The sequence below is a fragment of the Triticum aestivum genome, chromosome 2B (genome assembly GCF_018294505.1).
Source record: "Triticum aestivum cultivar Chinese Spring chromosome 2B, IWGSC CS RefSeq v2.1, whole genome shotgun sequence".
Lineage (NCBI taxonomy): Eukaryota > Viridiplantae > Streptophyta > Magnoliopsida > Poales > Poaceae > Triticum > Triticum aestivum.
In genome coordinates, this window is record NC_057798.1 from 95,299,706 (window position 1) to 95,314,646 (window position 14,941).

Below are 14,941 nucleotides of genomic sequence, written 5' to 3' on the forward strand. Positions count from 1 at the left end.
AGTGGGAGCATCATACAGAGTCAGAATCAACTTGGGAACGCGAAGAATTTCTAAAGGCACATTATCCAGAATGGTTTTTCCAAGCAACCGAATCTCGAGGACGAGATTCATTCTATGTGGGGGAGGTTTGTGATAGCCTGGTTTTTGCCCCCTCTTCTTTGCCTGATTTCCAGTTGGTTTGAATTTGAAATTTGGGTTTTGAATCTTTTCATATGGACTTAACCACTAGGGTACCCCTTGGCTTTCACCCAAGTGCTTCATTTCCCTCTCTAACTATCATTCCCTCTCTGGTTCAACTCAAAATAATATTTGGAATATTTTTCTTTAATGAATTTTTTTCATTTTCCCCTCTTAAACCCTAGCTAGCTCATTGTGCTCCAAAGCAACCCCATTTTTTCTTGCCCATAAAATTCTGAGAAAAATACCAATTATTCTTTGAACCCTAGGGTACCTTTCTGAGAGAAAATATTTTCTGTTCTGGACAGAAATGGTAGTTTCTACAGCAACTACCATTTTACTTGCTCCATTGTAGCTGGTTTTTCTTCTGCATCATCACCTTAGTAGGTGATTGCTAGCCTCCAAAGCCCAGCCCACAACTCCTAGTGGTTTGACCACAGTAAGCTCTCAAAGTTACTGTCCAGAAACTTACCAAGAGTGTAAAATCATTTCTACTGCACCTGAAACCAAACCCAAGCGTGGTAACATTCAAAACTACCACGAACAACACGCCAGACATGAAGTTTGGGCTTAGGTCGGCCTGAGGTCATAGTTCACGCGGTGACCACGTTCGTCCAGGCATGCGGCTTGCAACCGACGCGCTCTAAGTGCTGCCGAGTGCTCTGGTGCGCGCGTGCTCGCTGCCCCGCCTGCTTGAGCATGCCAAACCGCGCCACCATCATCGTCTCGACCCCCTTAACTCCGCCCTGGCACTCGCCGACACCGGAGCTCGCCGCAGCGGGCACGGGCGTGGTCCGGCCAACGCAACAGTGCGGTGCGCACTGTGCTCGTCACCTTCCTCTCGCCACTTTGCTTGTCCCCCTTCGCCAATAGTTACCGCGTGAGCTGCGTCTTCTTCTCCCCCTCTCACTGACGCCGTTCGTCGCCGGGCGCCGTGGCCAGGTGTCCACCAGCGGAGCCCGATCCCCCCTCGACGCTCGGCTATAAATAGCACCATCCCTAGCCTCCTCGAGCACCATCCACCACTCCCACACACTCCGCAAGCGCGTAGAAACCCGTAGCCCGGCCAGGCAGGCCGCGGGAGCTCGAGCTCGCCGGCGATCCCCTCGGGTCGTCTCCGCGGTTCCAGCCCCTCACAGGCCAGGGCAACCCTTCCAGGGCCTCCGCCACTCTCCGGTGGTGCCGTTCCGCCTGGTTGGAGCCCCTGGATTCGCCTCCCACTACTAGAAAAGGGGCTATAGATGGGATTGGCACTAATGGCGCACCAGACAAGTGGTGCGTCATTAGCATATACTAATGGCGCACCACCTTCTGATGCGCCATTAGTGTTGAAACTACTAATGGCGCACCTGGCCCATGGTGCGCCATTAGTATCAAAATTTTTTTGAACTAGTGCGCCTGTCCAAACATACTAATGGCGCATCCATAGGAAGTGCGCCATTACTAGTTGTAACTAGTAATGGCGCACCAGTCAGAAAGTGCGCCACTAATGTTGTTTTTTTTATTATTTTTTTATTCCTTTTTCTGCAAAACTACTAATGGCGCACTCACCCGCGGTGCGCCATTAGCATGTATGTACTTATGGCGCACCGAGGGGTGGTGCGCCATTAGTATTGTGGCGCCCCTACTTCGTACCGATCCCCTCTCTCTCCCTCGCCCTCGCCCGCGATCCCCTTCCCCGATCTCCTCTCCCGACGCCACCGTCGCCCCGCCCCGACACCACCGTCGCCCCGCCGCCCTCGACGCCACCGTCGCCCCGCCCCGACACCACCGTCGCCCCGCCGCCCTCGACGCCACCGTCGCCCCGCCGCCCCGACACCACTGTCGCATGAGAAGAGGGAGGGGGCAGATGCATGAGAAGGAGGACGACCAGGCGGCGACGCGCCCGCCCAAGTGTAACTAATTCCTCTCTCTTCTTTGCAGGATCTAATCTCTCCCATGGCGGTCGGCGGCGCTCTAGCCGTGGAGGCCTGCTCCTCATGCTCCTCCTCTGGTATGCCTCTTCGCCCCTGCCTCTCCTTCTCTCTTTTTTCCTCTCGCTCTAGGGTTAGGATTCAATCCTCTTTAAGAGAAAAAACAACCCAAGTGTAACTGATTCCTCTCTCTTCTTTCCAGGATCTAATTCTTGATTTTTGCGTCGGTCTGAACTGTGCGATTTACGTTTCGTCAGAGGTGAGACACTTTTTCCCCGCTTGCTTTCTACCTGTTCGATGAAATGCGGTCGTGCTTAGAATCCTTTTTCTGTTTGGGGTTATGATCTGTCCTATTCCCTTCTGCTCGTGCTGTTGTATATACTGTTTTTAGCATTCTTGGTAGAAGAGTTTCCTTGTGGGTAGAAAGCTTGGTTGTGTCCTGATTTATGAACTGTTTTCTTTTAGGTCTGTTCTTGGGATTCTAGTGCTGTTGATCTCGTCAAGGGCCTCATCTGCTTTCTTTCATCTTGTGAAGGTGATTATTATTAGTACTTTCCCTGCTAATTGTTTACTGTTTCAATACATTTTGTTCCTCTAACATAGTGTCTTTAGCGTTCTTGGTAGAACGGTTTTATTGTGCATGGAATGTTTTATCCTCTCACCTTATACTATTTATTTGTGTGCTTACATATATTCTTTCCTGCTTCGTATTGTGTAATTACTTCGTTTACCTAGAATGTGTGCTCTGGTGTCCTTTGTTCTTCCAATTTTGGAACTGTGGCAGCACAATGTGCATTGCTTCCGCCTTTTTACTTGTGTGAGATCGACGGGAATGGTCATGTGCTTGCTGGTGTAGAGATTGATGTTCCTGGGGATGGCCTTATAGGTAATAAACCTAGGTTTATTTTAGATTCAAATCACTTAGCTTTTTTTGAGCCATGGAACCTACAGTTTTACACTGCCAGATTGAGACATGGAAATTCATGATGTACTTTGCGAGACCCCTGTCCGTTAGTGCCTCTTTGATCGGCTCTGCTATGGCATTGGATAAGCCTTTAGTATAGTGAGCTTTGGTAGAAAATGGTTCTGCCATTCTTGAACAGCACCTGTACTAAAACTGAATAATTAAATGCAACCAACATAGACTTTCCTGCTATCTATGATTACTCAACAAGTTCTTTTAGTTTTAGTCTGACATGGTAGCTAACACCAATTGTTCATATCTATCTTCTTTGACCATACTACATATGCATAGTACTGATCAATGGCAATAATCCTTATATGGCCTTTTTTATGAGCGATAATCTAACATTTATAAAATCATCTTAGGATTTCCTAATGGATCCTGTACACATTCCACCAAGGGTTATTTTGGATGCTATGCTGAACACACTCTATAGCTCCCAAAAGCTGTGTACTACACCCAGCCTACAGGAGACATTGGTATAGAGACTGATTGAGTATTATCCATCTCTGCAGCACTTGCCAAAGAGCACTGTCAAGAGATTTGTTTGTCAGTCTGAGTCATCTTGCTACTTTTGCACGTTTATTTGCATATGAAATCACCAGAATTTTCGCCATGGCTCTGGTTCTTGACATGGTGCTTAAAAGCACTCATCCCATCTTGATTATTCGCATACAGTTTTTTGTTTTTGTTTTTACTGATTCACTTCTATCGACATTTTTTTATGTCCCTTTTTATGACCAGCTTGGTCATTTGGTCTGGATGGAGTCATTCAACTCGGAAAGAAAAAAGAATTTGAGAATGCTTTATCTTTCATGCAATAGTTGCGGTCAATTGTTCTTGGTTTTTCCTGTAGTAGTTGATAATCAGTCTGAACAATAGTAGATTAGTAAAGCCAATAGCAGTTAATTTGAGACGACTTTTATCTTCCCTACAGTAGTTAAGGTTGATTGTTCTTAGTTTTCCCTGTAGTGTTTAATTTGATTGTTCTGAGCATTCAAATTGTACTCTGTTTGTTTCTCTCCTACTCTTTTCTGACAAATGTTATTATCTGTGCTTCATTACTACTCTCTCTAAATCATGTGAGAGTTGAATGATGTTGCAGGATAACTATTGATGGTGAAAAGATTGTTGTTTTTTATACTGGTATAGGGGGGGGGGGTATAATACAAATGGTCCTTCAAATCCAGTTGGAAGCTCCTCCCTGTAATTGATGAAGGCAGGATTTACTATTTCTAGGGAGTAAGAGGTTTATTTGTTGAACCATGATATCTAAGGGAGTAAGAGGCAACGTCCAGGTTGGTACATAATGGTTCTTAGTCTTTTGCTTTATGACATCGAATGAACTTTGCAATTCTAAGTGTCTATCATGTCCTGCATAGTTTTTTATTTTGTGTAAGCTGAGAGTATTCATAGTTCCATTTTCCTATTTTTGGCAGGGGTATCTAAGAGAGCTGGTCCAGGCTTGATGGAAATCGCTTAGTACATTCATGGGATCACAAACTTTTGGCATTGGTTGAGATTAGTGACGCAGGACCATTAATAACTAGAAGACTGTGACAATTAACTTACTGTTTCATGAATTAGAGAGGCTGGGTTGGACCAACTCCATGTTACAGGCCCTTTCCTCATTGCATTTCTCTTGACATTAAATTGATTAAATTATAATTTCAGTAGGAAATCTACAACATACTCAGATCATTATGATTACTCTTTCCTGTTTTTGTTTCTATATCTAATTGATATATAGATTTTGCATCTTGTCCTATGACATGTACTTCTGTAGTTGTGTCCATTGGACTTACTCTTTTCATTGTGGCATCATGATTCCTCCTTTTCTTGGCTTGCTATATATGTTTGTTTCATGGTCCAGTTGGTGTTCCAAAAATATGCTCAATTGTTATATGTATCAAATACAGTCTCTCCCAGTGGTGTACCATCTGCTTATTGTTTTACATACAGTCGCTTGATTATTTTTGTTCCTCTATAGGCCTCTGGTCCTGTCTGCAGTGTACGGCTAGGTTGTTCGTCCGCCTGGGTCGTAGGTTCTTTCCTTCCTGTTGACGGCAGGTACAAGACTCGAGCAATGGTTAACGGGCAAGCACTATATACACCATTCATCTATGCTAATATAGCCTGTCTTTTAAAGCCAATGTATGCTATCACCAATTGATCGGAATGTTTTCTTTCAAGCATAGCTTTCATGTAATGGAATATAAGTATCTTTATAAGTTGATTCTAAATGAATCTCATACACATACTTTGAATGCTTGGCTCGCTCTCGCTTTTTGCGCCATGGTCAAGGGTGCAACGATGACTCTGTCTAATGTTTATCACTTCATAGCGCCTATATGTGACTATCTACTTTGTTTGCTAATAACATTGTAAATAATTAATCGTAAGCTTCTTAGAACACTATGTATCATTACTAAGTATCTATCTACCAGCAATAAGTACTTATTTTCATATGTTTCAACATGTGTCTGAATAATATTAATGTACACTCTTTCAATACATGGCTTACTCTCGGCCTTTGCGCCATTGGCGCAACTGGTCATCTAGTTGTATTCAAAGACTAATCTTCTATTGTATTCGATGAATATGTTGTTGATGTGTGTTGTCTATATTTTGTAAAATTATACATTTTGTAACATGTGCAAAAAAACAGAAAATAAAAAAAAAACCTAATATTCATACTAATGGCGCATCACATGATAGTGCGCCATTAGTATGACAAAGCATACTAATGGCGCATCACTGGACAGTGCGCCATTAGTATGCCGCGGTTACTAATGGCGCATCCCGTGGTCGTGCGCCATTAGTATGCCAAAGCACCTGGGTATACATGGCCCCTGGGAGGCATACTAATGGCGCACCGCATACTGGTGCGCCATTAGTATACCAGATACAAATGGTGCACCACTGGTGCGCCATTAGTAAAAATTACTAATGGCGTGCTAGTAATGGCACACCAGTGATGCGCCATTAATGGCCAAATTAGGTGCGTCATTAGTAGCGGTTTTTCTAGTAGTGTCCGTTCGTCGTCGTCTTCGTCTCTGGCGACCTCCGCTCTTTGCCTCCGCGGGAGAGGCTGATTCCAGCGCCGTCCAACCACCCCTAGCTACACTATGGGTACGGGCAGGTGCGTCTCCGTCTCCTCTCTTGATCCCTCCCTCTCATTTTGGCCAAGGAGCCCTCATCGCTGGTGTGCGCTCCGGGGAAGCCGCGCCGTCCTCTGTGTCCCTCTCCCCCTCCACCTCACCTGACTAGCAGGGCCCGCTAGTCAGCCACTCAGTACACGCATGAAGCGGTACGAGTGGTGGCGCCCCGAGGATTTTACGCCTTCGACATCACCCCTCCCAATCTGTTTTATTTAAATTCAAATTTTAATTTTATCCAGAGAATTTCAAACAGCCAAACTCTTTAACCATAAGTCCAAATGAATTGATTCTTTTTGCATTGTGTTCTTTGTACAGAAATCTAACAGCTCACCAAAGATGGGATTTTCCCTGCTGTCTAGATTTTCTGGTGAATTTCAGAAGGTTTCTTGATGATTTCTTTTAGTGTTTTTAAATATTTTCAGAGGTGAGGCTTGTCTTGAGGATCACCAGGGGTCTTGTGAACCTCATCTGCACTAAGGCAAGCCACAACAACATGTTCATGGTGCCATTACAATATTTGTGATTTTCTACTTGAATGAATGATTTATTCCATGCATTTAAATCCTTATTATGTTATTTATATTCTATTAATTGCTTGTTTTGGTTAATATGCTTGATTTACATAAAGTTTGAAGTTAGTTTAGTTGGTAAAGAAACTAGGATTTATTTTTGGGTGATGAAAGAATAATATGACTATGGATATAAATAATTAGTGGAGTTATTTTCTTCCATGAGTAAAAATGGTAAAATTGCTAGAAAAGATTCTGTTTAAAGTGAGGTTTAATCTTAACTAGAGAAGTGTCATGAGTTTTTGAAGCTTAGTGTGGATACAGTTGACTCAGTCATTTCCGTTGATATGTGATGCATATGTTAGTGTTGCATGTCATGGCATTATGACACCGGTTATTTTCACTTTAAGTTGAACCTGATAATAAGTCAACTTGAATATATTGTTCACCGAATCAGGGTGCCACTAAATCGAGTTTTTCCTAGTGAAACCACATTTGCCTTTATGAGAAGGCCTTTATTCGGTCTGTTGTCATGCCTCTGGTCGGTGCCTCCAACTAGAGAAGGTTATGGGCGTGCGGTACCCCGGCCCGGTAAGCAGGCATAACCTTGTGTGCCCGTTGTTGAGTTTATGGTACTGGGTCCCCGTGTGGGATCGTTTATGTTTTGGCCACGACGGTGGTCGTTGTGTCTTTTGTAGACACGGGGCCACCTAGGACTAGCCCGATGGGGAGTGAGTCGAAGTGGCCGGGAGAGTGTCATGGCAATGGAGGGGTTTCGTCGGAATGCCGTTCGTCCACCCGAATGGGAGTGCGAGGCCATGGGTTCCGTGGTGTGGGTATAGTGCACTACCTTTGCAGAGTGTATTAATATATCGATAGCCGAGTCCACGGTTACGGACACGCTCGAAAGTAGGTCACACCATGGGTCAATGTTTAATAAATTTTGCACACTAAGTTATGAACTTTGCACTGTTGATGATGACGGAAAGGTCATCTTGTTCGTTTAGACCAAGTGTTGGTCGTGGTTGTGATAACCAAAAGGATCACCGTTTAAGACCAAATATGGGTCGTGGTTGTGATCGCCGGAATGATCACGAGATGTCTCTGGATAATACCTTGAGGTTGGTACGTATGTGGTCCAAGAGCGATCACGGTTGGTAAGCTAGTCCGAGGGACTTTTATCACAAGAGCATGATCACAGCATGTGGGATATATTGATGCATTAATATGAAATGGTTAATTATCATGATATTGTTTGTCATTATGTTTATGCTTGTTGTGAGCTTGAAAGTACATTCAATGTACTGACCTGGCGTGTCATGCCAGATTTCAGGAAAGTATCGTTGGAAAGGAGTGTTGTTCGAGTCTAGATCGTGTCCACATTGGTGTCCCTGTGCTATGGAGTTCCGCTACGACGCTGTTCCGCTGCCGCGTAGTTCTCATGATCGAGGCCTAAGGGAGTCCTGGATTAGGGGGTGTCCGGATGGCCGAACTATGACCTTTGGACGGACTCCCGGACTATGAAGATACAAGATTGAAGACTTCGTCCCATGTCCGGATGGGACTTGCCTTGGCGTAGAAGGCAAGCTGGGCGATACGATATGAAGATCTCCTCCCATTGTAACCGACTCTGTGTAACCCTAGCCCTCTCTGGTGTCTATATAAACCAGAGAGGTTTAGTCCGTAGGACGAACAACAATCATACCATAGGCTAGATTCTAGGGTTTAGCCTCTCTGATCTCGTGATAGATCAACTCTTGCAATACCCATATCATCAATATCAATCAAGCAGGAGTAGGGTTTTACCTCCACCGAGAGGGCCCGAACCTGGGTAAAAACATCGTGTCCCTTGTCTCCTGTTACCATCCGCCTAGACGCACAGTTCGGGACCCCCTACCCGAGATCCGCCGGTTTTGACGCCGACATTGGTGCTTTCATTGAGAGTTCCTCTGTGTCGTCACCGACAGGAAGGATGCCGCACCCCGTCTTTAAAGACGGCACCATTGCTAAAGAAGCTTTGGCTGTCGACCAAACTCTCCGGCTAGGCAGTTTTTTGATGACCGCCTGTTCGGCCGCCGCGCCGGCGATGACCTATCGGGTCATCGAAAGCAATCTCCAGATCAGTTCGGAACTTTCCGAGCAGTTAGATCCGAGGGAGCTCTCTTCCCTAAACGATCTCTTGGATCGCATCGCCGCCCTGGGAGTCGCTACAGATGACGGTCAGATTGGGCTTAAACCCGATCAGAGAGAGATCGACTCTCCCCAGGTCACCCACCATGTTGAAGTGGTGGAAGAACAATGCGGCGAATCTTCGCCCATCCTAAGGACCAGATGTGTCCGGACTCCCGATCCCTCCAAGCCGGATATCCACGGAGGGGAGGATGTCGCCCAAACCCTGAACCTAAAGTCAGGCAGCAGGCCCGATTCATTGAATAACGTCCAAGAAAACAAGCTTCCGAATTCGGAAATTTCTTGGCCCCTGAGTCTTGGATCGGGCGAGGTTCCGGATTTAAATCCACCCGCCCACCCAAATATAAGGGATCTATCCCAAATACGGCAAGAGCCCGGGGAAACATTACACCACTACTGGGCCAGATTCCTCCTGGTTATGAACAGGATAAAGGACTGTGTGAGAAGGACACAATTTCATTCTTCTGCAACAACTACACGGACATCGGAATCCTCTACACCATAAGTCGCCGCGAAATTACACGCTTCGCCGACTTGACATCCATAGTACGAAAGTACTGTGCGACAGAAAGCGTTCAGAAAACTGAAACTAAATTCTGGGACAATCCGGCCCTGAATACAATCCCAGTCCGAAACAAAAGGGCGCATTATCGCCAGGCACCTGAGCCAAACAGAAAAAAACAAAAACCCTCTATAGGGTATGGGACCGTACTGGAGGGATGGCTCAATGGACCCTGTAAAATTCATAGTTCAGGGGAAGTCACACCAACTCACAGCCTTAGAGCATGTTGGATACTCCGGTAGGTGGCCAGAAGTGGCAAGGAGCTTCTAACTCCAGAATCTGCAGAGCACCACCCCAGAAACACCAGTACGGTGTCAACAGTCTTCAAGACTTTCACATCAAACAACACGAGGAAACGGATGCTCCGCAGCCTTACCGAAGTCTACCAAGTAGCAACAATAAACCCATGGAGTGACACGGCTATTACCTTTAATGCCAGGGACGAACCTAAATTCCGGACAGCACGAGCACCAGCTGCACTAGTCCTCAGTCCGATAGTGGACGGCTTCCGGCTTACAAAGGTACTCATGGACGGGGGCAGCGGACTAAACCTCATCTACGAGGAAACCCTGCGAAAAATGGAAATAGACTGGAGCCGCATTGAGCGAAGCAACACAACCATTAGAGGAATAATCCCCAGCCGGGAAGCGTGCTGTTCAGGAAAAATCACACTGGATGTGGTGTTCGGCACGCCGGATAATTATAGATCCGAGGAGGTCACATTTCAAGTGGCCCCGTTCAGCAGCGGATACCATGCTCTGTTAGGGCGAGAAGCATTCACAATTTTTCAGGCTATACCCCATTACGGGTACATGAAGCTCAAAATGCCCGGACCCAACGGAATCATCACTCTTGCTAGTGATCCGGACACAGTGCTCCGCGCCGAAAATAAGACAGCCGCACTGGCCCTCGAGGCATTATCCGAAGCCCTGGCGGCCGAGGAACTAACTGTTTTGCGCTCCACAGTGGACAGGGACGATGTGATACTCGACAAAAGATCCAAGTCCACCTCCTTCAAGCCGGCAGACGAAATAGTCAAGTTCCAAGTCCATCCAACGGACACTACAAAAACGGCCTCCATCGGGGCACAACTAAAACCTGATGTAGACGCCGCACTCAGAGAATTCCTACGAGAAAATTGGGACATTTTCGCCTGGCACCCTTCAGACATGCCAGGAATCCCACGTAGGCTGGCCGAGCACAGCCTGAACATCCTAAAAGGATTCAAGCCCGTTAAGCAGACTCTTCGGCGTTTCTCTGAACCCAAGAGACAAGCCATGGGAGAAGAGCTAGCAAAACTACTGGAAGCCGGATTCATCAGAGATATAAAACATCTGGACTGGCTAGCAAACTTGGTGATGGTACCAAAGAAGGACAAATCCTGGCGCCTATGCGTCGATTTCAAAGACCTAAATAAAGCCTGCCCAAAGGATCCCTTCCCCCTCCCCTGCATTGATCAAATCATCGACGCCACTGCAGGACACGATTCATTGTGTTTCCTTGATGCATACTCTGGCTACCACCAAATCAAGATGGCAGAGTCAGACCAAGCCACAACGGCATTCATCACCCCATACGGCCCATTCTGCTTCAACACGATGCCCTTCGGGCTCAAAAACGCCGGCTCAACATATCAGCGCATGATTCAGACATGTCTGGCCAACCAGATCGGCAAAACAGTTGAAGCGTACGTGGATGATGTAGTCATCAAATCCAAGCATGTCGAAACTCTAGTAGACGACTTGAGGCTCACATTCGACAATCTTCGAGCATATGACATTAAGCTCAACCCAGAAAAATGCCTTTTCGGCGTACCAGCCGGGAAGCTCTTGGGCTTCATCGTATCCGGTAGAGGAATTGAAGCAAACCCAGCCAAAATCCGAGCTTTGTCACAATTGGATATCCCAAAAGACTTCAAGCAAATACAAAAATTGACTGGATGCGTGGCGGCTCTAAGCCGCTTTATCTCTCGCTTAGGAGAAAAGGCATTACCCCTTTATTGCCTCCTGCAGCGCACCGAACACTTCGAGTGGAAGGATGCCGCCACGGCCGGGCTCGAAGAAATCAAAGCCATACTAGCAACAAATCCAGTCCTGGCCGCGCCCAACACGGGCAAACCAATGCTATTATACATCGCGGCAACCCATCAAGTTGTAAGCGCGGTGCTCGTTGTCGAACGAGAAACGGACGGACACAAGTTCCCTCTCCAAAAACCAGTTTACTACGTGTCCACTGTCCTAACTCCATGCAAGTCACGGTACCCGCATTATCAAAAGATAGCATACGCGGTGTTCATGGCATCTCGGAAGCTACGACACTATTTCCAAGAGTGTTCGATAACAGTAGCCTCCGAAGTACCTCTTAATGACATTATAAACAACCGTGACGCAACGGGCCGGATTGCCAAATGGGCCATTGAGCTCCTCCCGTTCGACATAACTTACAAGCCACGGCGAGCTATTAAGTCGCAGGTTTTGGCTGACTTCATCGCCGAATGGACTGAAGCCGAGCTCCCTAAAGAGTACGGCGCATATTCCAACTGGATCATGCACTTCAACGGCTCCAAAATGTTGGCTGGCCTGGGGGCTGGCGTTGTTCTGACGTCCCCAACCGAAGATATAGTCCAATACGTACTTTAGATTATGTACACGGACTGCAACAACGCAGCCGAATACGAGGCCCTTCTACATGGTCTCCAGATGGCGGTCTCCATGGGCATTCAGCGCCTAGAGGTACGCGGGGATTCAAACCTCGCGATATCCCAAATAAATGGAGACTTTGATGCCAAGGATCCGAAAATGGCAGCTTATCGCAACACCATCTTAAAGATGTCAGCTCGGTTTGAGGGGCTCAAATTTCACCATATAGCCCGGGAAAACAACCAGGCAGCAGACGTGTTGGCACGCATTGGCGCAAAACGCGATGCCGTCCCTCCCAACATATTCCTAGAGAGGCTTTTCAAGCCATCCGTATCATGGGAGGGAGAGTCCGGAAACAACAGCCCGGACACAACCACACTGCCCCTCACCAAACATTCTGACACAGTTGGTGGCTCCACCGACGAAACAACCCCGTCAGCCCACACAATAATGGCAGTCATTGCCCCATGGACAGCACCATTCCTAGCCTACCTAACTAGGCAGGAACTTCCCGAGGACCAAAACGAGGCCCGCTGCATAGTACGGTGATCTAAAGCCTATAAAGTACACGAGGGAGAGCTTTATAAGAAAAGAACAACCGGAGTCCTTCAAAGGTGTATCTCCGAAGAAGAAGGGCGAAATCTTCTGGCTGAAATTCATGCCGGACTCGGCGGGCACCACACCGCAGCCCGGGCCCTTGTAAGCAAGGCCTTCCGTACCGGATTTTATTGGTCGACGGCCCGGGCAGACGCTCAGGATTTAATGCAGCGATGTGTCGGTTGCCAATTATTCGCTAATCAAAGCCACATGCCGCCTACCGCCCTACAAACCATACCCATTACCTGGCCTTTTGCGGTCTGGGGGCTTGACATGGTTGGACCCCTTAAAGGAGGAACCCACAAGAAAAAATATCTACTGGTCATGGTGGAAAAATTCACCAAATGGATAGAGGCCAAGCCTGTAAAGACGGTCGAATCCGGACCGGTGATAGACTTCATATATGGGGTTGTACACCGTTACGGCATCCCCCACAGCATCATAACTGACAACTGCACAAACTTTACGGTCGACGAGGTTAAACTCTGGTGCAAAAACATGGGCATCAAGCTCGACTACGCTTCAGTCTATCACCCTCAAACTAACGGTCAAGTGCAGCGAGCAAATGGTCTAATAATGAGCGGCATCAAACCCACACTAGTGCGGTCCCTTAAGGAATCTAACACGCACTAGATAGAGGAGATCGACTCCGTACTCTGGGGGCTGCGGACTACGCCGAACCATACTACCGGATTCACACCATTTTTTATGGTGTACGACGCAGAGGCAGTTTTGCCCTGCGACATAATTCATGACTCACTTCGCGTGCGCATGTACGAAGAAAGAGAAGCCGAGCTGGATCGGCAGGATAGTTTGGACGCCGTAGAGGAGGAGCGTGACGTGGCAAAAGCTCGTTCCGCATTCTATCAGCAGCAGGCTCGAAGATATCAAAGCAGAGAAGTACGGGCCAAAACTTACAATGTTGGCGAACTAGTTCTACGCCTGCCGGACAAGAAAAAGGACAAACTCAAGCCCAAATGGGAAGGTCCCTTCATCATCGATCAAGTCCTGACGGGCGGAGCATACCGTCTGCGAAACGCATCGGATAACCGACTCGAGCCAAACCCATGGAACGCAGCCCGTCTCCGAAGATTCTACGCCTAGCGCCGGACTCTGAGTTCGTCTCCTTCCCCCATCCATATTTTATACTTTAACTGTCTTTTATTTCTCTCCTTCTCCCCCCCCCCTTATTTTTTTTCCTTTTTCTCACAAGCCTTTAGAGGCTCGCATGCGCATTGTTCGCACACAATTGACGTGCTACCCGCACTCATGATACCTGGGGGCTTCTTTAACAGAAGCTTATTTACACGGGCTTTATGCCCAACACATGTGTCACACTTCCGCATGTACCTTTTATTCACCATTATATGCATCGATATGACTTAAGTTTTGGCCAAGCTGGGTTGCCTGGCTCCTATGCTTACCCCTACGTTCCCGTTTGTTCGGCTAGGTGGTAAAGGGAGCACCTCTGCGATTGTTACTGCCGAGTTAGCCGGATGTGTACCTCAGACTGGGTGAAGCCGAAAGCTAGCGTTCTTAAGGGAATATTCGGTCGGTGAACTAAAAGATGATTTTTCTTGCTTATTTATCTGCCCCCAGACGCTTTTTCTGCTTTTTCTCGCAGTTCGGACATGCACTTTAGGGCATGCCTCCCAGGGAAAGGAACCCCTAACGGAACTAGTCTCCCTGGAAGATGTTTCTTACTAACCATGTAATATAACATAACTAGTTGGGCACTTGTCTACTAAAGCACTTATGACCCCTACGCCTTGTCTCCATGCATGCCCCGGTTCTTACATAACCGAGAGGGTATTCAGACACACTCCAGACTATCGGGTCCAGAGGTTGAAGCGAAAAGGTCCGCAATGACAAACGATCTACAATCCGGCTAGAAGGCATTTTTCATGTCATTTTAAAATTACATAGTCAATTCGACTCGGTATATTCTTCTTCAATACCATCCAACAGGCTGTCTAATTTACAGTCCTGTTGAGAATACTTGGCAGCCAGCTCTACCTGGCCATACACTAAACTGACTGGGATCTCCTTTCGTCAGGCCCCACAGGGCCAACTTCGGACATGTGGTTCGGGTCAGCCTTCATGTACCGAGTCTTCACCATGGCCCAGGCCTCCCTGGCACCTTGACGGCAGGCCGATATCTTCCACAACCGGAAGCGCTGCTGCACTCCCTCCAGCTTCTTTGCCAACTCCCCGAGGCCTTCGGGCATG

General features: G+C 47.2%; 1 long non-coding RNA gene across 1 annotated transcript; it reads left to right on the plus strand.

Annotated features, from left to right (window-relative positions):
• Positions 1–4,215: 4,215 nt before the first annotated feature.
• LOC123040608 (uncharacterized) lies at positions 4,216–4,924 on the plus strand. The gene is made up of 2 exons (XR_006418205.1): positions 4,216–4,352; positions 4,494–4,924. It is a non-coding gene; the product is annotated as an uncharacterized lncRNA (long non-coding RNA).
• Positions 4,925–14,941: the final 10,017 nt, after the last annotated feature.